A 26,450-nucleotide genomic window follows, 5' to 3' on the forward strand; every position below is an offset into this window, starting at 1 on the left:
TTTAGCTTGGGACTCCGGTGAGGGCGGTCACATCAACTCCTCTCTCCTCCATCTCTGCTCCAACCTTCAAAGTCCCTACTTCACCAGACTGTGAATTCTTCAAACTATATTTGTTGTGTGGGCCGCTGAAGAGGAGGTACTGCTGGCCCACCACCACCAGATGGCGCCCTGCTTGGAGTGCGGGCTCCAAGCACGAGAGGGCGTCGGAGCCGCTGGAGGTGACAGCTGTCATCTATCAACACCAGCTGTCACCCATCACCACCACTACAAAGACCGGACTGCAACTCCACCTCCTCGCCGAGAAATCTTCTACCATACAGGTAATTTTCTCTGCTGAACAAACCTTGTGTAATAGTCTGAACTTCTTTTGCAGCCGTTTTCCTGTGGTGATTGCCTTATCTGTGGGATTGGCGTTTGGTGTGATCAGCGACGGCTTCGCCTCACACTCCAACCAGATAAGTGGTTGGACAGGAGCTGCACGAGTGTGTGATTGGAGGTGGAGGTTCTCCCTCCTTACTGAACACAGACTGTGGGATTACTGAGTGTGCAAACTCACACTCATCCAGAACTGTTTCTGTTTTCTGCCAGCAGTACCGGGTCTGACTGCTGAAGACAGTGGCCACCTGGGGCGCAGGGCTTGGCGGCTCCGGTGTTCTTCAGGTCGTTGGTGGTGAGGCTTGTGTGGGTTCCGGCTCTTCTCTCACCGGACGTCTCCTATCTTTGAGCCTGCCACACGTCACCTTTTTGTCGAATTGATATAACGCATATTTGTATCTGTCTGTATTACGTTGTGCACCTTCACAACATTAAATTGTTACTTTTTGGCTATTCCATTGTCCCTTCATTAACGCCCCCTGTTGTGGGTCTGTGTCACGACACTTCTCCAACAATATTGGATTAACCATGGAATTGATCAGCTGGTCTCTGAACGTTATTAACACCTCAGACTGCGTTAACCCTTGAACTCAGACGCAAATTGGATAACATCTCGGAGCAAATGCACACCTTGCAGGGGAAGGTGAAGATTACAGAGACTGGGGAATATTCATAATTGGGATCTGGATTGTTCATGTGAGACTGTAAAAGTGTTTTTCACTGCTCAACCACAAACACGGCAGGCTTATCAGCCTCTGAAGGACAAAATGCCCCATTGTTTTCCTCCAGAAGAATCTTTATGGCCTTGGGGAACATTGACTGCCTCCTTATCTCTCTAACTCCAGTACAAGGGCAGAAACTGACTCACACATGGACAAAGACTGAAGCATGCTCCACTTCCCCCCCTACCTCCCCTGCTGCCCCCATCACACACCCCATCCTGGCCACTGCTCACACCCCCCCCTTCTCCCCTCCGGGGGCTGCGCAGTTTTAGCTGCGGCAGGTCCTGTTCCCCAAAGCTGGAGGCAGTGCGACTCCTGTTGCAGCGGCTACCACACACTCACATCTCCTCAATTCGGAAAACGGACTGTTTCAAGTTTATTGCACATAAACAATGTCAAATGTATATGTGTTGTCTTAATTCTGATGTGTGCCATTATTACAGTAAGCAAGTAATAATTGTGGGATTAATTGCTGTATCTTATCTGTGGCAATTTAGTGGTTTGAGTGTTTTTCTGAATTGTGTGAAATTTCCTACTGCACTGGAGAGGATTCGGCTGCATCTGCAGCTAGGTGCAGCCTGAATCCTCTCCGTGTGCGGCAAGAACCCGGGACAGGCGCCTCTCCTCCCGTGCTGTCCGTGGATCATCCAGCAAAGGAGGCACGCAGCCTTTGAAAGCAGACAGACAAGGAGTAAGAACAGTTTGACTGTAACCGGAGAGAACAAACTGCCCACTCCTGGAAAAAAGTTTGCAAAAAGGAGAGCCTGCCTATTTGTAAAGACGGCTTATAACTTATGTTGTGTTCACATTACTAGCTGAAGTGACTGAATCTGACCCTTTTTTTGTGTGCCTGTACAAAAATTTTCCAGCAGCTGGCAACTTTTTGCTGTCATGTACACTGACAAAATAATATATAATAACAGTAACACTTAAAATGAGGCTTATCTTCATAATTAACTGGTTTATTTGATGGAGAAAAAGAATCACATTTGATTTCATTGGCATGGGAATGCTCGTAACATTTCAGTTTAGATTTTCTTTTGATCCACAGATGAAGACTAAAAAGTAGGTGGAAAAAGGGAAATACTATATTATCAAATTTCTGTCATATTTAAAACTTTTGCAGATTAATGCTAAGTATTTAACCTAATACGTACAAACATCAAGCTAAATATTTAGTTAAATGTTAAGACAAATATGCACCTTAATAAAAGAGCTAATTGTTCTTCCCTGAAAGACAGATTAATAAAGCATCTAATAACAGACCTTTAGCATGTAAGGGCATGTTTCTTCAAATTTGCAATTCATGGATGTTGTGTTTGAGTTATATTGTAGCCTGTGGTCTTTTGATGTCAATTTCAATTGCAATTTCAGGGGCACTTCTATAATATTAATAATAAAATAATAAAATTTGGCTGTTTGTGCAAAATTTTGTGGGGGTTTTTTCGGGGGGGGGGGGGGCACTCAGAGGGGGTTTTGCCTGGGGACTAATTCAGTGTAGAACCGCCACTGGCAACCCCCAAGGGAGAAGCTAAAAAAAAAAAAAAACTTTTTAAAGAAAATATGGCACTGTGTTAAATTTGTCTGGAGTAGGGAGAAAAAAAACTGAGTGAACGTTCATGATAGAAATTAGTGAAGACACTCATGACATGTCTGAAGGAGGTATGTGGTTCTGTGACTGTGATTAGAGAAACTACATAGTGCAAATGTTGTCTGTTGCATTACCAGCCAGAGCTTCATGGTGGAGTGGAGCTTTTAAGAATAAGAACAACTTTATTAATTCTTAAGGAAATTGTTTTGCCAGAGTGCCGAAACAGTAAACATTTTTTTTTTTACAGTGACAACAGTGAGCACAACATGTTCATGAAAAATAACTGAAGACACTTGAACAAGATGTTGACAATATTGCACATAGCTCTGAGTAACTGAAAAACTCTGTTCATTATGTATTCATTCTGCAGAAGGGGAGGAGTTATGCAGTCTGATTGCCACAGGTAGGATGGACCTCCTGTGTCATTCTGTGGTGCACCTGGGTGGCCTCAGTCTTTGGCTGAAGTGTGGCTCAGTGTGGCTTGCCGGGGGTGGGAGGTGATGTCATGGATGGTGAGCAGTTTTCTCAAGGGTATTCCATGAAACTGTAATGTCCGTTTCCACTTTCAGTGGTCCTGCTGTAATCTAGTTGTCACAAAGATTTATTATTCTCAATCGGATTAATAAATAATGGTCGAGCCATGATTCCCTGGGACGGCTAGATCACAACAGGACCACTGAAAGTGGAAATGAACATTACATCTCATGGAATTGCCCTCAACATCCTCCTCCATCACTGACTCCAGTTCCACCCCCAGGATAGAGCCAGCTTTCCTGATGAGCTTGTTGAGTTTTACCACTTTGCTACCTCTGGACACTTCTTCTGCACTGTCCCAATCCTCCCTTTTGTAAATGGGTATCCATCTTGGCTGGGGAAGTAGCCTGTGGTGGATTGGTGTCAGGTCCATATAGAGTTGTAGACATATCGAGAAGCACCAGTCCAATGGGCCTGAAGACATTATTCTATGACATTAAATAGAACTGATTCAGACTTTTAATTTAATTAAATTTCAATTTTTTTATATAGTTCCACATCACAACAAAGGTGCCTCAAGGCATTTTACACAAGTACGGTCTAACCTTACCAACCCCTCGAGCAAGCACACAGGGAACAATAGTAAGGAAAAACTCCCTCTGATGATTTTGAGGAAGAAACCTCAAGCAGACCAGACTCAAAGAGGTGACCCTCTGCTTGGGCTATGCAACTGACACAATCGACAATACAAATATATAGGAAATTTTGGAAGTCCATGCTGGTGCTCAGGACAGGAGGCCTGCAGATGAAAAATACCCACTCCCACTTCTGGATGGAGCCACACCTCAAACAGAGAGGAAAAAAAAAAAAAACAGAATCAGGCACCAGAAAGACAACAAATACAGTATAATTTGTCAGCATTAAGCAACAAGAAAAACAGAAGAAATACTAAGGTGATCGCCGGACACTGGCCCTAAGCTTCACTAACAGACCCAGATTTTAGATAAAGTTGAAGCCACAGCCTGCCCTGTTTCCTAATACAATGAATTTAAAAGGGTAGAAAGCATAGTAACATACTATGGCAGTATGCTAGCCATACGAAAGGGAAAATAAGTGCCTCTTAAGTCTGGACTTGAAAGTCTCTACAGAATCTGACTGTTTTATTAACGCAGGGAGATCATTTCACAGAAGAAGCGCACGATAAGAGAAAGCTCTGTGACCCACAGACTTTTTATTCACCCTAGGGACACACAGTAGTCCTGCACCCTGAGAACACAGAGCCTGGGCCGATATGTAGGGTTTAATTAGGTCAGCTAACAGTGATGCCGGTAACGCGTTACTCTAATCTGACCGCTTTTTTCAGTAACGAGTAATCTAACACGCTAATCTTTCCAAATCAGTAATCAGATTAAAGTTACTTCTCTTAGTCACTGTACGTTACTATCATTTTTGTATTGTGGGTCGATCACAGCTTTAAAACAGGTGTCCTGACGAGATGCAGGGGGATGTCTGAACCATCCACTTTCAGCGAGCTGCTGCACAGAGCCGCATCCACTGTGCAGCTCAGCTCCAAGTTGAAGAACAGTTGACACTCAAAGTGCGGTGACACTCAGAGATATGGTTTTACAAAGACATTTTAACGCTTTGTTTTTAAAACTCTGTGCCACTCTGTGCGTGTCCTCGTTAAAAACAGCTGATCTGCACCGCGCAAATACTAATGCTTTTTTCCCACCCAAATGTACCCAAGTCTCTTTCTGAGGATGGCATGACATAGAAACGCTGATCAAACTTTCTTACCTTTCACCAAAACATTAAATCCACGTTTGCATCTCAGATGTACTTTCTGGCAAATTGTAGCTGAACTTTCAGGTCTTCTTTTTAATAAAACCCTCCTCCATATCACTTCATCATGAAGCTGTATAACTGGAGATACAAAATGCAAAACATGCACTATGCACAATATCTCCAATCACAGCCACAGAAGCCTGTAACTTCTTCTGGGTTGTCTGGGTGTCTTGGTGGCTTTCCTCACTCTTCTTGCACAGTCACTCAGTTTTTGAGAACTGTCTACTCTATGCAGATTTACCATAGAGTGCCATACTGTTTGTATTTCTTCATAACTGATGTAAATAAAGTTCAAGACATATTCACTGACTTGGAAATGTTCATGTATCCATCCTCTGACTTGTCTGAAGAAAACTGGCAATTAAACTAATTATTTACAGGTATTATACCAAAGGGGCTGATTACTTATGCAACCCATTATCTTGGCTTTTATATTTTTAATTAATTTATATCAAGTTGTAGAGATTTACTTTCAGTTTGTGTCTAAGGAAGATAATTTTAGAAATTTTTATATTGAGAAGCCTGGTTTAATTTTTGTATTTGAAATGCCATTTAAAATGTGTGAAATACCAAGGGGCTGAATATTTTTGCAAGCCACTGTACAATAGTGTGTGAGTGTATGCACTTTATTTATTCATTATATAAAAACTAACTAACCACACTGTTACATTTTTATTGCAGTCCTTTCCAGACAAACTCACAGACTGCATCCCTGTTTGACTGCCAAAAGCCATGAAGTGGTGTTAGCAGAAAATACTATTGGGAATTTCAAAACAACAAAACATGGTTCATGTTCCAACTAAAGACACTAATGGTTTTGCCAGCTTTTTGCAGCTACATTCAGTCAGTCAGTATGAATCACTACTGAACAGACTTTTTTGTTTTTTGGCCTCCAAAGTTCAGTAGTAGTTAAATAAAATGCATATACGGGTATTTAACAAATAAATCACAAAGCCCACACTTGTGTTTGATTTGTCAATAGACAAATACATATTTTTTAGAAATTGTATTCAATAGTAATTGTACCTGTGAAATTTTTAAACTTTGAAAGTTCCACACATATCCACTGTATTTGGGTGGTATCCAAAATCTATTATAGGGATATGTAGAGGCTGTAACAAATTAAGGGTTGCGTCAGTTCTGGCAGAGCTGTGACGTTGCAGCTTGTTTACTGCTCTGCACTGACGTTCATATTTAAAATTGCCAGCAGCTATATAAAATTGTCAGCTGCATTAAATACTTCCTTCCTGTGCTCATGAAAGCCCCAATGAAGTATTCTCTTTATTACTACAGTAATAAATGCACAATGGAATTCCTTAAAGACAGAGAGACATGAACATGAACGATGTCCACTCTGCTGAGTCCAACAGAAGTGAAAATTAATGATGTACGCTGTTTGTCAGAATGACAGCAGACCCTGATAAGAGTGGCTGACATCAGACTCATGCTGGTTATTATCGCTTTGCTAATTACTCTAATGACAGCTTTCATTACTATGATTTATTTTGTTAACACAGCATGAACAGCAGTTCGTTGCATATCAGCTAACTGAGATCAGGAACATCTCAGATCGACTGCAGGTCTGCTTGAGTACTTGGTCTTCTGAGAAAGTGTTCATCTCAAAAAATATCAGGTTTGACTTACATGAACTATTTTTGGTCTCTCGCCAAATTACTCTAATCACCTTTAGGATGCACAGGTGCCATTGTTCACTGCCTCCATTACTCTATGGAACTGTTCTTGGTCCTGACTGAATCACTCAGGCAGACCAATGGTACATCCCAACCTACCAGTAGTACCAATAGTGATGTGGGTGTCTCTTTGGCTATTTCCACTTGCTGGGGTCCTCAGCACTGAGGCACATACAGTTGTGCTCAAATTTTACATATCCTGGCAGAAGGTTTTTGGCCATTTTCAGAGAATATGAATGATAACACAAAACTTTTTTTTCATTCATGGGTGGTGGTTGGGTGAAGCCATTTATTGTCAAAGAACTGTGTTTACTCTTCTTAAACATAATGACAACACAAACTACCCAAATAACCCTTAATACAGTGAATTGCCTCCTTTAACATTAATGACAGCTTGGAGTCTTTTGTGGTAGTTGTGGATGAGGCTCTCTGATGGTAAAGCCACCACTGAATATGTCTTGGACTGTTATGTGTTGACGCGGGTTGAGGAGCGGACCTGCGTCTGACGGAACCCAGCGCTAAAATAACCAGAAAGCGGTTCCAATAACAAAACAATTTATTTTTTCCACCCTCTGGTGCATAACAAAGTGTATGAACAAAAGATGCGTCAGTCTGGTGGAGTGAAGGCTGGCACGCTCTCCAGCGCCTAAAAGGATCGAAGCCCGGTGCTTCTGGACTCACTTTACCGCCAAACACCCCCCAGGTGGACACGACAAACCGACTCTCTGCGAAGGATAGAAAAGGTGAGGTAAGTCAGCAGCTACAATCAATATCCTTCAAAAGGCACACACTATCAGCAACACATTCAGGTCTGTATTTAAGCTTTATGTAAATGAGCAGCTTCTCACAACAGGTGGAGGATTACCACTCCGCACGCCACGGCAGTGAGAAGCGAGCTGCACAATTCTCATCACAATTCAAATCTACTGCGTAACAAAATACCAAGTTACTATCAACAATTAGTCAAACAATTAATCACCTCAGATGTGTGCTGACAGCATGTGTCCCTCACCCTTCTTCCTTCACAGGCACGATGTGTCAAACCCAGGCGCGGTCCTCAGCGTCTCACAAACGAACATCACAAGGTCGAGTTCCCGGCAATTCTGCTTGAATCACACATGGTTTAAATGCAGAACGCCATCTCATTATCTGCTTCAGCTGAAAGTCTTTAAGGTTGCACGTGAGCACCATCCACAGGTGCTGCACATAACGTTGATGAGGGTGAAGGACTCTTCAGCCAGCACCTTCTCCACAGACAAATCAGTTTTCATACCACCTGGAGAGCAAAGAAAACAAAAGAACACCAAAATGTCCAGCCACACCCCCCCAACACACAACAGTACCCCCCCTTTAACGGAAAGCCTCCTGGCGACTGAACAGACCAGGTCCGAGAACAGGACCTCCCTCCGGGGTCCTTGACAGGAAGCAGACAGCATAACGCTCCCAAGGTCCACCACAGACAGCAGGACAGGGCACCGCAGCTGGAAGGCCGGCTGGCATCAACAAAAACCCCAAAACAGTCCCTAGTACAATCCAACATACAAAGAAAAACATAAAACCACCCAAAACCTCCCCAGGGGACCGTCCCATCCAACCCCGGGAAGAAAAGAAAAACTCCCAAATGCAAAAACCCAACACAGCCCCACAAACACAATACAAACATAAATGCATAAAAAAAAAACAAACAACCCCTCCAGAACGACTTGCAGAGCCCAACACCCCCCAGAAGGCCTTTACCGCCGGTTCCAGGAGGAATAGCCAGAACCGGAATCCCACAAAGGTCCCCAGGTACACACGGAGCAAATGGCGCCCCCCAGAGGACCGTACCATCAAACCCCAGGAGGCACCCTCCCCACAACCCAGGAACCCCAGACCCGGCCACACTTGGCTAGTCGGCCCCACAAGCCAATTCCCCCACAGAGGACCGTCCCATCAACCCTGGAGGTGGAACCCGGAAGGAAACAAAACAAAATCAAAGTCCAACCCCCGGAGGACTACCTTAAACAACCCCGGGGGCAAATAGAACAACCGTTAAACCCTGTTACCTTCCCCGGCACCCCAAAAGACCCCAGGTCCCCCCCAGAGCCCCTCGGCGGCTCAATTTTGGCGAACGGCACAAAACATCAAGCCGGGGAAGGGAACAGGAAAAACTAACCCGGCCCCAACCCCAAGGTGCAGCGGAAAACCGGAAATACGTCCGGTGCCCCAACTCGACCATACCCCAGCCTCTCGGGAGGGGTGGAACTACCGAAATGGCGAAAGGCAACAGATCGGCCCACTCCTCCGACTGAGGTATGTTCCCGCTGCACCACACCCCGGCAACACCAATGACGAACGGTACAAAGGCCCACCGAGGCTGGAGTGGAACCGGGCCCTAACCAAACCAAAAAAAAAAAAACGCCCCTAACAACCCCCCCTAGGTGCAGAGGTCTTCTGAGAACGCTCAGCGTGACCAACCTGCACCACCCCACAACCCACAAGATGAACGGTCTTGGGGCGAGTGAGGTTGGGGTTAGGGAAGTAGGGAAATAAAAAACAACAAAACAAAACGACCCCAGACCCAAACAGAAAATACCTAAATACACATAAAAAAACAACGATCACGTGAGTCCAGATGGGCTTCTAACTGCCTATCGTTCACTCCACCAGACACGCCTCTGACTCCCCAAACAAATTATAACCCCTATTCAAAGAAACAAAACATTAGCCCATACAAGTTTTTTTTTTTTTGTGTGTGTTTATTTTCCTGTCCCAGAACACCTGGAGATACGTCACCAGAGAACATTGCATCAAAAACGAAGCACAGGCTTCAACGTCTTCCACATAAGGCTCCGGATGACAAATAATCGGTTCGGACGCCGAATCTCTGGGTGACAGAGTTATCTGCACCGGTATCGATGGTGCCGCAGCTGGAGCAGCAGGAAGCGGAACGGCTTGCGCTGCAAGCTCCGTAACACGGGCGTCTGTTCTATTTGGTTTGGGAGATGCTGTAATTGCTCCCATATTTTCTCCAAGTGTTCTTGAAATCTTTCGACGAATGGAACCGCCTCTGCCGCTGGGTCCATTATGGAATGGCCGGGAACTACTGTTATGTGTCGACGCGGGTTGAGGAGCGGACCTGCGTCTGAGGGAACCCAGCGCTAAAATAACCAGAAAGCGGTTCCAATAACAAATTTATTTTTTCCACCCTCTGGTGCATAGCAAAGTGTATGAACAAAAGATGCGTCAGTCTGGTGGAGTGAAGGCTGGCACGCTCCCGCGCCTAAAAGGATCGAAGCCCGGCGCTTCTGGACTCACTTTACTGCCAAACACCCCCCAGGTGGACACGACAAACCGACTCTCTGCGAAGGATAGAAAAGGTGAGGTAAGTCAGCAGCTACAATCAATATCCTTCAAAAGGCACACACTATCAGCAACACATTCAGGTCTGTATTTAAGCTTTATGTAAATGAGCAGCTTCTCACAACAGGTGGAGGATTACCACTCCGCACGCCACGGCAGTGAGAAGCGAGCTGCACAATTCAAATCTACTGCGTAACAAAATACCAAGTTACTATCAACAATTAGTCAAACAATTAATCACCTCAGATGTGTGCTGACAGCATGTGTCCCTCACCCTTCTTCCTTCACAGGCACGATGTGTCAAACCCAGGCGCGGTCCTCAGCGTCTCACAAACGAACATTACAAGGTCGAGTTCCCGGCAATTCTGCTTGAATCACACATGGCTTAAATGCAGAACGCCATCTCATTATCTGCTTCAGCTGAATGTCTTTAAGGTTGCACGTGAGCACCATCCACAGGTGCTGCACATAACATTGATGAGGGTGAAGGACTCTTCAGCCAGCACCTTCTCCACAGACAAATCAGTTTTCATACCACCTGGAGAGCAAAGAAAAGAAAAGAACACCAAAATGTCCAGCCACACCCCCCCAACACACAACATGGACTTTATTTACATCAATTACAAAGAAATACAAACAGTATAGCACTATATGGTAAATCTGCATGGAGTAGACAGTTCTGAAAAACTGAGTGACTCTGCAAGAAGGAGAAGAGTGAGGAAAGCCACCAAGACACCCAGACAACAGAAGAAGTTATAGACTTATGTGCCTGTGATTGGAGAAATTGTGCAAAGTGCACATTTTGCATTATGTATCACCACTCTTAGTTTCATAGTGGAGTAGAGTGGAGAAGGATATTCTTTCACCACAACAGATCAAATCTAGGCTTGCATCTCAGATGTACCTTCTGGCAATTTGTAGCTTAAACCTTCAGGTCTTCTTTTTAAGAAGGTCCTCCTCTATACCACTTCATCATGAAGCTGTATAACTGGTGCAGTAACAGTCGTGCACTAACGTAACATTTTGTTTTCAGATTACTCACCTCAGACAAATTTGTAGAAGCTCCATTGCGCAAATTAGGTGTTTGTATATGTCCAAAAGTGAAGAATTTTGGACTGAGTGTGTCTCCTCGATCACACCGGTTGCTGTGGGTATCTGGCTTGTTTCACTCCGAACAGTCACTGCAAAAAAGCTTCTCCCAGCAGGGTGATGTCACTCATTCTTCTGCTTTTTGCTCCTAATCTTGTGGTTGTGACTCACAGTCTGAGCGCTTCACTTGATTCTTTTTTGGGAACACACAAGTCTTCACAAACATGACGATTTTCTGACTTGTTCAACCTTGGGCACAGAAACACAAACTTCACCCCTGTGCTCAGTGAATATGGACGTGGCAACTTGAGCATGCCGCGTGCATGATCTGAAAGGCCATTTAGAATCAAACCTCACAACCATACTGCAACACTGGAATACCCAGGACATAGAAGACTTGGGCTTTGCTCTCCTGCCAAGATTTCAACATAACCAAATACCTCTGAATAGCGACCTCTTGCTAACATAAGTCCTACCCAGGAGTCTCTCGAATTCAAAGGCAAATGGCCCCAGATATATGAATGGCAATGACAAAATATCAATCTCTCACACATTTGGCAATTTCACTACATCCACATACACTTCTGATGGCTGAGTCCAGGAAGTCATTGAATCCCTAGATCTTAACCATTATGTGGGACAACTGCAGACCCAGATACTCCAATTCCCCACATAGCTTCTCTAATGCTGCAATCAGAGCTTCCATTGATTCCATAACGATCACATCATCCTTAAAGTTAAAACGATGAACCACTTTAGCAGGCTAACTTCAAGAACTGAGAGATATATGAAAAAATGAGAACACACAGGACACCCATGATAACTGAAGGAGTGACAAGCATCATGTTCTGTGCTTACAGGTTGTACCTGTGGCTTCAGTTTCACAGTGCAGCACAAGACTGAAGACCAGTTAATGAACCCCCCCCCGCCACACACACACACACACACACACACACACACACACACACACACACACACACACACACACACACACACACACACACACACACACCACGCCTAGATTTCATGGTTTTCTTTTTAACGATGACCTTATCTATACCACTTTGCCAAGAAACAGTCACTGGTGTCCAATTAGAACGCAAACTCAGACTTGCCTGTCTTTGTTATAAGGTTGTACCTCCACTGACACAAAAATAAAGACAGAAAGAAAAGATCACAGACAATTAATATGAACTCAAACAGCTGAATCTTAAATTGTTGTAGTCCAGGAGTTCCAGACCAATACTGTCTTTGCTTATTTAGTTGAAAATGGTAAGAAACTGATTCACAGGGGACATCTGTCAGCAGTGTTCCAAAACTTGGGATAGTTTGTTGGAGTTTAAAGAAGAAGATGTAATCATATTTTTCATTGTGTAAAACAAATGCTCCTCTGTCTAAACCTCCTCTGCCTGACAGCGATCACATATTCTTTGTTCCCTTGGCAGCCAGGTTTTTCTGTGACAACCTGTTTCCACTGCCTGGTTGTAGTCAATAAGCCTGTACTTGCTCAGGATTTGTCTCTGCTTCGCATGTATGACAGAGACAAGATTCTCTTTCAATTCAGATAGGTTTTTATTCTACTTTGGTTTGTCCAATGTTTAAAATCATCTTCCTTTCCTTGACTGATGATTTTGTTGACTCTGGTCATTAGGAAGCAGAGCTGGAACATTCCAAGCGTTGGTTTTAATGATGTCTTGCGGGATTTCCTGCACCGGTTCGTCTTCGTATATCTAGAATATACTCATCTTTTCTCCGGACCCTGAGACCCATGTCCAGCATGTACGTCAGGTCCTGCAGCGGTTGTTGGGAACCGGCTGTTTGTGAAGGGCGAGAAGTGTGAGTTCCACCGCACGTCTTTGTCCTTCTTGGGGTTCATTATCTCCTCCAACTCCGTCGCTCCTGATCCGGCCAAGGTTACGGCGGTGAGAGACTGGCCCCAACCCACAAGCCGTAGGAAGTTGCAACAGTTCCTAGGCTTTGCTAATTTCTACAGGAGGTTCATTAAGGGCTATAGTCAGGTAGTTAGCCCCCTGACAGCCCTGACCTCACCAAAAGTCCCCTTCACCTGGTCGGTCGTTGCGAAGCCGCGTTCAAGGAGTTGAAACGGCGCTTCTCGTCTGCACCTGTTTTGGTGCAGCCCGATCCTAGTCGCCAGTTAGTGGTTGAAGTGGACGCCTCGGACTCAGGGATAGGAGCCGTGCTGTCCCAGAGCGGGAAGACCGATAAGGTCCTTCACCCGTGTGCCTATTTTTCCCGCAGGTTGACCCCAGCCGAACGGAACTATGACGTCGGCAATCGAGAGCTCCTTGCGGTGAAAGAGACTCTTGAGGAGTGGCGACATCTGTTGGAGGGAACGTCCGTGCCATTCACGGTTTTCACTGACCACCGGAACCTGGAGTATATCAGGACCGCCAAGCGGCTGAATCCCAGGCAAGCCCGCTGGTCACTGTTCTTCGGCCGTTTTGACTTCCGGATCACCTACCGTCCCGGGACCAAAAATCAGAGATCGGATGCTTTGTCCCGGGTACACGAAGATGAGGTCAAAACCTTACAGGAGCAGCCAGGATGACAGCTGTCACCCATCACTGGAGACAGCTGATCCCAATCAACAAGGAGGTATATCAGCAGGACGGCATCTCCACCTCATTTGCCGAGATATCGCCTTACCAAAGAGGTAACAATCTCAGCCTACACATACGTGTGACTTTAATTGTATTCTTGTTGATTATCTGTAGGACAGCTGACTACCAGACAGCATTTGGATAAGTACTCACCTTCCTACACTTCTTGATTGTTGTTGTTGATGAGAGGTTTAATTAAACTCAGTCTCAATATTGTAATCGGTTGTATTTGTTGTGCCTGTTTCACAACAGTAAAAACAGTGTTATTTGACTCCTCCATTGTCCGTTCATTTGCGCCCCCTGTTGTGGGTCCGTGTTCCTACACTTTCACAACAGGATATCTCGGCCAACGTCATGGATCCCGAGGGGCGTCAACCGGCTGTTGAACGGCCAATGGAAGACCAGGACGCGCAGGCGTCCTCGGGAGGGGTGATCGGTGAGTTGCAGCGGATCCTCGCCGCTTTCACGACTCGGAGGTAGGGCTTGGAGGCGGTGCCTGGGGTGGGGTTAGGGGAGGAGCTTGGGGGTGGGGCTAGGGGAGGAGCCAGGGGGACTAGGGGAGGAGCCAGGGGCGGGGCTTGGAGGCTGGACTAGGGGAGGGGTTGGGGGCGGGGCTTAGGGGCGGGACATAGTGACGCAATCGATTCTGATTGGCTGTGATGTCATAAGGGGCGGGGATTAGGGGCGGGGCTTAGTGACTTAGTCGATTCTGATTGGCTGACAGGGTCATTAATCACTTTTTGACATAAGGTGTCTCAGCTTTCTCTCTAATGGGCTAAGGAAAAGCAATCATGGACTGTGGATGACTGGATGAAAGTCATATTCAGTGATGAATCTCGGATCTGCATTGGGCAAGGTGATGATGCTGGAACTTTTTTTTTGGTGCCGTTCCAATGAGATTTATAAAGATGACTGCCTGAAGAGAACATGTAAATGTCCACAGTCATTGATGATATGGGGCTGCATGTCAGGTAAAGGCACTGGGGAGATGGCTGTCATTACATCATCCATAAATGCACAAGTTTACGTTGATATTTTGGACACTTTTCTTATTCCATCAATTGAAAGGATGTTTGGGGATGATGAAATCATTTTTCAAGATGATAATGCATCTTGCCATAGAGCAAAAACTGTGAAAACATTCCTTGCAAAAAGACACATAGGGTCAATGTCATGGCCTGCAAATATTCAGGATCTTAATCCAATTGAAAATCTTTGGTGGAAGTTGAAGAAAATGGTCCATGACAAGGCTCCAACCTGCAAAGCTGATCTGGCAACAGCAATCAGAGAAAGTTGGAGCCAGATTGATGAAGAGTACTGTTTGTCACTCATTAAGTCCATGCAGAGACTGCAAGCTGTTATAAAAGCCAGAGGTGGTGCAACAAAATACTAGTGATGGGTTGGAGCGTTCTTTTGTTTTTCATGATTCCATAATTTTTTCCACAGAGTTGAGTGATTCCATATTGCTTGGTCTGCTTGGTCTAAAAAAGTAACCGTTACTGACTGCCACAATTTTTTTTTCCTGATTTCTTATAGTGTTTTTTAAAGCCAGAAAGTTGCCATTTGAAATGACTTTAGTTTTGTGTCATGTCTGTGATCTGCTTTTTTTCTACAAAATTAAACAACTGAATGAACATCCTCCGAGGCCGGTGATTCCATAATTTTTGCCAGGGGTTGTATATTTCATACGGAGTCTTACAGCTGTACAAGGTGTAGCAACTTACTCCCTTATCTGTCGTGAATCCTGTTGCTGTCTGCTGTGTGTGTATATGTGCCGCGCATATGCGTTCAGTTTCCCCCCACCTGATTCTACTCACTGTGTGCTGTGATAGGCATGAGCTTTAATATGATATTAGGTTATTGCGAGGGAACGCAAAAAACTATTGCGAGGGAACGCAATAATCTCGGTAAAAAAAATAAAAAAATAAAAAAATTAACCACCATGTCCCCAGGCGGGCTCCATACAAATGCCTTTTTTTTTTACAAATAAAAAAAATTGCATATTTTACAAAAGCACATTTATATACGAGAGCTGTCAATAAAGTATAGGTCCTTTTTATTTTTTTCAAAAACTATATGGCTTTCATTCATCTGTTTTTACGTCAGACACAGCCTCTGTGTTAATAACATATGTAAAATCCAGGCGGCTTTTGATGGCTTTCAGTGGAGTGAGAGAGATTGTTTAACAGCTGGGCATGTTCCAACTTGTCCTTAAGGCTTCCAACAGAGGTGTTTTTCCTGTGGCAGAGCGTTGCGGCGGCTGTGAGCCGACGCTGCGAGCCGACGCTGCAATCCGTCCGCATGTCTTTCATTAAAAAAATCTCCTTTAACAGTGGAATATCCGGATAAAATGCTGAAACCGACTTCTTCTGAAACTTCTGTTCTCTCATGACGTCCTGGATCAATAGAGCCTGAAATGTGGAAGTTTTCAGCTTGAAACAGGCTGACGACGGCACATGGGAGTGCTGCGCGACGTCCTGCTCCGTGGGAAGTCCTTAAAGCGACAGTATCACCTCAAAATCTCAGCCGTTAAAATTTTCACCGAAAACCAGCTTAATTTTTCGAACCGTGGCTACTTCGATGTGCCTCACAGGTTTAGAAAAAGTTTGATCAAACAAAGCGCCAGTCTCTCAGCAACTTCTCAGACAAAGGAATTCCGACGAGGGGCTGGACGACTCCTCCCACAAGGAGTGCTCACAGGCGAATGACGTCACCGACAGGTGTGGAAAAACTCACGCATGCGCACGAGGGTTCAAGCATGTCTGACGTAAAAACATATGAATGAAATCCATATAGTTTTTGAAAAAAATAAAAAGGACCTATACTTTATTGACAGACCTCATATGTAAACACCCAACACACACCTCACATTAAGGTGTTGGTTTTTACATAGAATGAATGAGTCAACCAATCAGTGTTTAGCGGTGGCACATTTTACCCATATTCCCTTTCGTATCTGTCTGTGTTGTTACAAAACTTCAGAATTAGTGCATTATTTAACATTAAAAGATATATGTTATATTTTAACTTTGTACAAATGACAGAATTGTCATTAATGGAGTTATTCTATCGGTATTCATTTTATTTTTAAATCCAAACCATAAGTCAGCACTGCTTTATTTTCCAAGACCTCTGCCTCACGGCGAGGCTGTTATTGAATAGAGACTTGAGCTTCACTGCTCCTCTCAACCATGGTTCTGTTGCACCCTATGTAGTAAACAGGAGCTTCTAGCCTTTTAACACCCACCTATTTTCAGCTTGTGCACAAAAGTTGGACCTACCCAAGTGCCAAAGCTCATAAAAATAACATCTTACACCTCACAGGATTGCAATATGCCTCATTTTGAAGTACAGTTCTTGTAGTTTCTTGTGATATCCAGCATAACACTTTAACTATTACACAAATCAAACAATAGCAGCTTAAATTTGACAAAGTTTTGTTTTTTTCTCTCGAAAATAAAAAACTACTTTATTCATGTCATTGGTTGAGTTTACATTATACTATGCATTTGTAATTCACAACACTTGTTATTCATGATGTTAACAACAAGTGTGACAGGTTTTATGTCTTTGGGACAAAGTATGTTGATACTGTAGGTGTTTTTATATGAAATGGCTCCATTCGGCACAAGTGTGCCAAATCTTAGCCAAATGTGCCAACTTTGGTACATGCATTTTACCACTCATTTCATCATAAAAAATGTTTTTTATCATTCAGATAGCTATAAAATAATCTAGACAATGTTTTTTCAGACTTTCATATTTTAGTGGTGCAACTGGAATTTCATGAATTACAACCAAATAATCCAAAATTAGAATGATAATGAAATCTTTATTTTGTATATTTGAAATGGCAAATAAAAGTCAAATAAAATGTGTCCATCTTACATAAATGAAATATAACAACCTTTCAATATAAAAACAGTAGTGCAGTATAAAAAAAACAATATAAAAAATATAAAAAATGGAAACATAAAATTGTGAAGAGAATTGTATAAAAAGGCACATGTCAAAAAAAAAAAAAAAAAAATCTAACTATTTACAAAATGGAATCGGTGAACATTTAGACTCAATGTTTGATATGCCAATCGTGGAAACAGTTTCTTGTTGGCTGTATACACAGAGGGATCTTGCAGGTTTTACACATCATAGGAGTCTTTTTGTTGCAGTTCTTGCACCACAGTCTGCCAGCAGTGGCTGCTGCAGATTTGGGAAGATCCTGCCCCTCTGTGATGAACACTGGCAAGTGCATCCCCTCTCGTGCTGGAGCAGGTGTGCGGCTACTTGAAGTAGATGGGCTGCCGCACGCTGCCAGTTGAACCATAAGTTCTTCCCTGAATGCTCTTTGGGTCATATCTGCGTGTGATTCTTTATACAAAATGAAGGCATTGACAATAGCAATGTCCAGAAAGTGATAAAAAAAAAATGTCTTGTACCACTTTTTTGTTTTATGGAGTACTGAATAATATCCAATGAGGGCATCTGAGAGGTCAACACCACCCATGTACTTATTGTACTCCTTAACTGGAACCGGGATGTTCACGTTGTGCAGTCTCCACTGGCCCTCATGTTTCATCCGGCATGGGACAGTGTCTCCAATGAATGCAGGGTGTATGGTGGAACACATCACTACCTCCCGGGTGTCCTTCCACTTTACAAAGAGTAAATCTTGATCACGCACCCACCTGATGCTCCCACGAGGGTCATTCTTTGACAAATCGTTCTGGGCAGTCTTGGGAAATCCCACAGGATTTGTACGAATTGTACCACAAGCACCAGTCTTTCGGGCTAACAAATCTTTGAATAGCAGGGGACTGGTGTAAAAATGATCAACATAAAAGGTGATACCCAGTCCCTAGCATTTCAAAGTCCATAAGTGCCATGACGGACTCATAGCTCATTCTCATAACTTTCCTTTTTGCTAAAGCTTATAGTTAGGGCTGAATCAGGTGACCCTGAACCATCCCTTAGTTATGCTGCTATAGACGTGGACTGCTGGGGGGTTCCCATGATGCACTGTTTCTTTCTCTTTTTGCTCTGTATGCACCACTCTGCATTTAATCATTAGTGATCGATCTCTGCTCCCCTCCACAGCATGTCTTTTTCCTGGTTCTCTCCCTCAGCCCCAACCAGTCCCAGCAGAAGACTGCCCCTCCCTGAGCCTGGTTCTGCTGGAGGTTTCTTCCTGTTAAAAGGGAGTTTTTCCTTCCCACTGTAGCCAAGTGCTTGCTCACAGGGGGTCGTTTTGACCGTTGGGGTTTTACATAATACTTGTATGGCCTTGCCTTACAATATAAAGCGCCTTGGGGCAACTGTTTGTTGTGATTTGGCGCTATATAAAAAAAATTGATTGATTGATTGATAGCTGAGGCCTTTTCCTGTGTCCGACGTCTTACCCTGATACACAAAAAGTTCCATGTGTAACCTGTAGCAGAGTCTGCAAGGACAAACAGTTTGTAACCCCACTTTGTCGGCTTATTTTTAATGTATTGCTTCAACCCAATCCAGCCTTTGAGGCAACCATACGCTCATCTATTGATATGTTTTGAGATGGCTGGAAATGTTCTTTGCAGCTCTTCACAACATCTGAATACAGAGGTTTTATTTTACAAAGACGGTCGTAGGCAGATGTTCCTTTTACTGCTTGATTTTTGGCATCAGCCTCTAAAGGGGAAATATGAAGAAAGTTAAGCATGGCAAAAAATTTGTTTCTGGACATAACTGAACTTGGAAAGGGCAGCTTGAACAAATTGTGCTGTCTCCAGTAGTCTACCAATGCAGGTGCCTTCACATAGCCCATATAAATGACCACTGCAAGAAAAGAATACAAGTCTGTTGTTTCCAGTTTTGTTTTCCAATTCTTCTTTGCAGCAAATGCATTCATATTGTCCAGAAGATTTGCCAATACCAAGTCAGTAAAAAACAACTTGAAAAAATCCAGTATGGTCTTCGCCTGTCGACAACTTCGTTGGGCTCCAGGCACTCTAGAAGGACAAAAAGGTATCTGAGTGGTGTGATGTCTGGGTCGTCAACATCATTCCAAGTGGCTGTGTGGCAAGGCTGACTCGCCTACTCGTCTGACGATTCCTTTTTTCTTGCCTCTGCCATGCACAATGCCCTTTTGTCTTTTGCTGGAGGTGTGACTTCTTTTGAAGCAGCGGGGGATGTGGATTGAGGGTTCCAGTCTGGATCCAAGGTGTCCTCCATTGTGGCTGTACTATAAGGATAGAAGACAAAACAATCTTATTAGTTATTAGCAAAATATAATTTTTTGTACATACATTACATAACATTACATATATAACATCATAAACATAACATTTACATAATATTATTATTATCATGGTAATAAATATTTTAAAATATTTAATTTATATTTAGTATATAATCACAACATCTAAATCATTGTAATAATAATTCCTAAATACATAAATAATTGTAATGGTTATATTACTCACCGGTCCAAAAGAGGATCTTTTCCTTCCCAGAATAATTCCTCCTCTTCAGAGTCAAAATAGCTGTCCTCAGATGCTGAGGACTCAGACAACACTGCTACTGCCTCAGGCAAAGCATGCTTGGTTTTTTGCTTGGCTTTAGGCATGATTAGAAACAAAATTTCCCAAAGCAATGGAAATATAACTGTGCGTAAAGTCCGACAGTTGGTGTGATCCACTTTACGCACGCTATTTAAAGGTCTACAGAGTGACGGACCCCCAAGACCCTATCGATGGAAACCTCTGCTTATTGGCTATAGGATGGTGTCAATCATTTTGACGTAGACTGTAATATGAAGTCATGTCACATGACAAAAGAAAGACGAAGCATGCGCAATGCCGTTCAGCAACAGGAGCGCTTGTTTTACTCAAAGGGGTGGAGAAGTCTACTCTTTTCACGTAGACTTAAGACGATTGCGGTGGTTTGTACACAAGAATCTAACGCACACAGGCATACCAAACAAATGCCGGCCATGTATGGACAAGAGCCTCTTTTTCATTCCAGAAAGTACATAAAAACTTTTTTTCGATTTTTTTAACGGAAGAAAAACATGTTTTGAAGGATTATATCTGCACAGGGAGCATTTTTATGGAAGAAAGGATTATACATCGTGATTCTACAGGATCTAACGAGTGTTTTGACACCAAATATGAGAGGAAAGGACGCATTACGGAGATTCTACACGTCGTTAGATGTAAGTAGAATGTTTTTTTCTATGCGGTAATCCTCACACAAACTTGTTTGTTGTATTTTGTGGGATGTTTGTGTCATATTTTGAGTGATATGATCGTTTTCTTGAGAAAGAGATGAAAAGAATGATGTATGGTGAGCAGGTATTGGGAAAGATTTAGACCAACTTATAACTCGTAAACTAAATAAAAATCCGTATATCCCGCCGGCGGTATATGGTAGGCTGCAAGAGGCTAGAAGAGAGCAGGGTGCTCAAAGACAGAAGTGCTGATTCATTGGTTGGGTCTGTGGTCACCTTTGATGCTGCTAGAAGCGATCATGGTGTTAAAACTCAAAATCAGCTTGTTAGTAGTTGGAAGTGTACCAGAGACAATACTGGAAGTTATCGGTTAGCTGTAGCTTCCAACAAATTTTTGGGTGGTTTATCGGTTTAGCTTTATAAAATATAACTTTTCAGTTAGCAGATTATCTGTTACTGAAGCTAACTTTTTGGTTAGCTGTGCCCACCACTGGTCGGGAAGGGCACATGTGAAACGTGCCAAATCAAAATACAGATATCGAATGTGCTGCAGTGACCACCAGTGGTGGTTTTTAGTATGGGTGATGCGGCCTGTTGGTACCGTGGGCATGAGCACTGAAAAAAAATCATCTCCACCGCAAAATGGTTTTCTTGTCACTGTGTGTAGAATTGGAAAATTAGCGCCCCCTGCAGGCAGCTGCAGGCACCCTGCTGGCTGTCCACAGAAGCAGTGAGAAGGTGAAAGAAAGGGGAGGGGGTGCGGGGAACAGTTCACCTCTTTGTAATGGAAGGCACAAGGCGGGGGTGGGGTCATGGGCTAAAGTCAGTTACACCTCGACTTTCTTCCAAATAGGGTACATCTCATCTTTAGCTTGGGACTCCGGTGAGGGCGGTCACATCAACTCCTCTCTCCTCCATCTCTGCTCCAACCTTCAAAGTCCCTACTTCACCAGACTGTGAATTCTTCAAACTATATTTGTTGTGTGGGCCGCTGAAGAGGAGGTACTGCTGGCCCACCACCCAGATGGCGCCCTGCTTGGAGTGCGGGCTCCAAGCACGAGAGGGCGTCGGAGCCGCTGGAGGTGACAGCTGTCATCTATCAACACCAGCTGTCACCCATCACCACCACTACAAAGACCGGACTGCAACTCCACCTCCTCGCCGAGAAATCTTCTACCATACAGGTAATTTTCTCTGCTGAACAAAACCTTGTGTAATAGTCTGAACTTCTTTTGCAGCCGTTTTCCTGTGGTGATTGCCTTATCTGTGGGATTGGCGTTTGGTGTGATCAGCGACGGCTTCGCCTCACACTCCAACCAGATAAGTGGTTGGACAGGAGCTGCACGAGTGTGTGATTGGAGGTGGAGGTTCTCCCTCCTTACTGAACACAGACTGTGGGATTACTGAGTGTGCAAACTCACACTCATCCAGAACTGTTTCTGTTTTCTGCCAGCAGTACCGGGTCTGACTGCTGAAGACAGTGGCCACCTGGGGCGCAGGGCTTGGCGGCTCCGGTGTTCTTCAGGTCCGTTGGTGGTGAGGCTTGTGTGGGTTCCGGCTCTTCTCTCACCGGACGTCTCCTATCTTTGAGCCTGCCACACGTCACCTTTTTGTCGAATTGATATAACGCATATTTGTATCTGTCTGTATTACGTTGTGCACCTTCACAACATTAAATTGTTACTTTTGGCTATTCCATTGTCCCTTCATTAACGCCCCCTGTTGTGGGTCTGTGTCACGACACTTCTCTTCTCCAACAATATTGGATTAACCATGGAATTGATCAGGCTGGTCTCTGAACGTTATTAACACCTCAGACTGCGTTAACCCTTGAACTCAGACGCAAATTGGATAACACTCTCGAGCAAATGCACACCTTGCAGGGAAGGTGAAGATTACAGAGACGGGGAATATTCATAATTGGGATCTGGATTGTTCATGTGAGACTGTAAAAGTGTTTTTCACTGCTCAACCCAACAACACGGCAGGCTTATCAGCCTCTGAAGGACAAATGCCCCATTGTTTTCCTCCAGAAGAATCTTTATGGCCTTGGGGAACATTGACTGCCTCCTTATCTCTCTAACTCCAGTACAAGGGCAGAAACTGACTCACACATGGACAAAGACTGAAGCATGCTCCACTTCCCCCCCTACCTCCCCTGCTGCCCCCATCACACACCCCATCCTGGCCACTGCTCACACCACCCCTTCTCCCCTCCGGGGGCTGCGCAGTTTTAGCTGCGGCAGGTCCCTGTTCCCCCAAAGCTGGAGGCAGTGCGACTCCTGTTGCAGCGGCTACCACACACTCACATCTCCTCAATTCGGAAAACGGACTGTTTCAAGTTTATTGCACATAAACAATGTCAAATGTATATGTGTTGTCTTAATTCTGATGTGTGCCATTATTACAGTAAGCAAGTAATAATTGTGGATTAATTGCTGTATCTTATCTGTGGCAATTTGAGTGTTTGAGTGTTTTTCTGAATTGTGTGAAATTTCCTACTGCACATGGAGAGGATTCGGCTGCATCTGCAGCTAGGTGCAGCTGAATCCTCTCCGTGTGCGGCAGAACCCGGGGAACAGGCGCTCTCCTCCCGTGCTGTCCGTGGATCAATCCAGCAAAGGAGGCACGCAGCCTTTGAAAGCAGACAGACAGGAGTAAGAACAGTTTGACTGTACCGGAGGAGAACAAACTGCCCACGTCCTGGAAAAAAGTTTGCAAAAAGGAGAAGCCTGCCTATTTGTAAAGACGGCTTATAACTTATGTTGTGTTCACATTACTAGCTGAAGTGACTGAATCTGACCCTTTTTTGTGTGCCTGTACAAAATTTTCCAGCGCTGGCAACTTTTTGCTGTCATGTACACTGACAAAATAATATAATAATAACAACAGTAACACTTAAAATGAGGCTTATCTTCATATTAACTGGTTTATTTGATGGAGAAAAAGAATCACATTTGATTTCATTGGCATGGGAATGCTCGTAACATTTCAGTTTAGATTTTCTTTTGATCCACAGATGAAGACTAAAAGTAGGTGGAAAAAAGGGAAATACTATATTATCAATTTCTGTCATATTTAAAACTTTTGCAGATTAATGCTAAGTATTTAACCTAATCGTACAAACATCAAGCTAAATATTTAGTTAAAATGTTAAGACAAATATGCACCTTAATAAAGAGCTAATTGTTCTTCCCTGAAAGACGATTAATAAAGCATCTAATACAGACCTTTAGCATGTAAGGGCATGTTTCTTCAAATTTTGCATTCATGGATGTTGTGTTTGAGTTATATTGTAGCCTGTTGTCTTTGATGTCAATTTCAATTGCAATTTCAGGGGCACTTCTATAATATTAATAATAAAATAATAAAATTTGGCTGTTTGTTGCAAAATTTTGTGGGGGTTTTTTCGGGGGGGGGGGGGGGGCACTCAGAGGGGGTTTTGCCTGGTGACTAATTCAGTGTAGAACCGCCACTGGCAACCCCAAGGGAGAAGCTAAAAAAAAAAAAAAAACTTTTTAAAGAAATATGGCACTGTGTTAAATTTGTCTGGAGTAGGGAGAAAAAAAACTGAGTGAACGTTCATGATAGAAATTAGTGAAGACACTCATGACATGTCTGAAGGAGGTATGTGGTTCTGTGACTGTGATTAGAGAAACTACATAGTGCAAATGTTGTCTGTTGCATTACCAGCCAGAGCTTCATGGTGGAGTGGAGCTTTTAAGAATAAAGAACAACTTATTAATTCTAAGGAAATTGTTTTGCCAGAGTGCCGAAACAGTAAACATTTTTTTTTTTTACAGTGACAACAGTGAGCACAACATGTTCATGAAAATAACTGAAGACACTTAACAAGATGTTGACAATATGCACATAGCTCTGAGTAACTGAAAAACTCTGTTCATTATGTATTCATTCTGCAGAAGGGGAGGAGTTATGCAGTCTGATTGCCACAGGTAGGATGGACCTCCTGTGTCATTCTGTGGTGCACCTGGGTGGCCTCAGTCTTTGGCTGAAGTGTGGCTCAGTGTGGCTTGCCGGGGGTGGGAGGTGATGTCATGGATGGTGAGCAGTTTCCTCAAGGGTATTCCATGAAACTGTAATGTCCGTTTCCACTTTCAGTGGTCCTGCTGTATCTAGTTGTCACAAAGATTATTATTCTCAATCGGATTAATAATAATGGTCGAGCCATGATTCCCTGGGACGGCTAGATCACAACAGGACCACTGAAAGTGGAAATGAACATTACATCTCATGGAATTGCCCTCAACATCCTCCTCCATCACTGACCTCCAGTTCCACCCCCAGATAGAGCCAGCTTTCCTGATGAGCTTGTTGAGTTTTACCACTTTGCTACCTCTGGACACTTCTTCTGCACTGTCCCAATCCTCCCTTTTGTAAATGGGTATCCATCTTGGCTGGGGAAGTAGCCTGTGGTGGATTGGTGTCAGGTCCATATAGAGTTGTAGACATATCGAGAAGCACCAGTCCAATGGGCCTGAAGACAATTATTCTATGACATTAAATAGAACTGATTCAGACTTTTAATTTAATTAAATTTCAATTTATTTTCATTTATATAGTTCCACATCACAACAAAGGTGCCTCAAGGCATTTTACACAAGTACGGTCTAACCTTACCAACCCCTCGAGCAAGCACACAGGGAACAATAGTAAGGAAAAACTCCCTCTGATGATTTTGGAGGAAGAAAACCTCAAGCAGACCAGACTCAAAGAGGTGACCCTCTGCTTGGCTATGCAACTGACACAATCGACAATACAAATATATAGGAAATTTTGGAAGTCCATGCTGGTGCTCAGGACAGGAGGCCTGCAGATGAAAAATACCCACTCCCACTTCTGGATGGAGCCACACCTCAAACAGAGAGGAAAAAAAAAAAAAACAGAATCAGGCACCAGAAAGACAACAAATACAGTAATAATTTGTCAGCATTAGCAACAAGAAAAAACAGAAGAAATACTAAGGTGATCGCCGGACACTGGCCCTAAGCTTCACTAACAGACCCAGATTTTAGATAAAGTGAAGCCACAGCCTGCCCTGTTTCCTAATACAATGAATTTAAAAAGGGTAGAAAGCATAGTAACATACTATGGCAGTATGCTAGCCATACGAAAGGGAAAATAAGTGCCTCTTAAGTCTGGACTTGAAAGTCTCTACAGAATCTGACTGTTTTATTAACGCAGGGAGATCATTTCACAGAAGAAGCGCACGATAAGAGAAAGCTCTGTGACCCACAGACTTTTTATTCACCCTAGGGACACACAGTAGTCCTGCACCCTGAGAACACAGAGCCCTGGGCCGATATGTAGGGTTTAATTAGGTCAGCTAACAGTGATGCCGGGAACGCGTTACTCTAATCTGACCGCTTTTTTCAGTAACGAGTAATCTAACACGCTAATCTTTCCAAATCAGTAATCAGATTAAAGTTACTTCTCTTAGTCACTGTACGTTACTATCATTTTTGTATTGTGGGT

Source organism: Thalassophryne amazonica, chromosome 16 (assembly GCF_902500255.1).
Source record: "Thalassophryne amazonica chromosome 16, fThaAma1.1, whole genome shotgun sequence".
NCBI classification, from domain to species: domain Eukaryota; kingdom Metazoa; phylum Chordata; class Actinopteri; order Batrachoidiformes; family Batrachoididae; genus Thalassophryne; species Thalassophryne amazonica.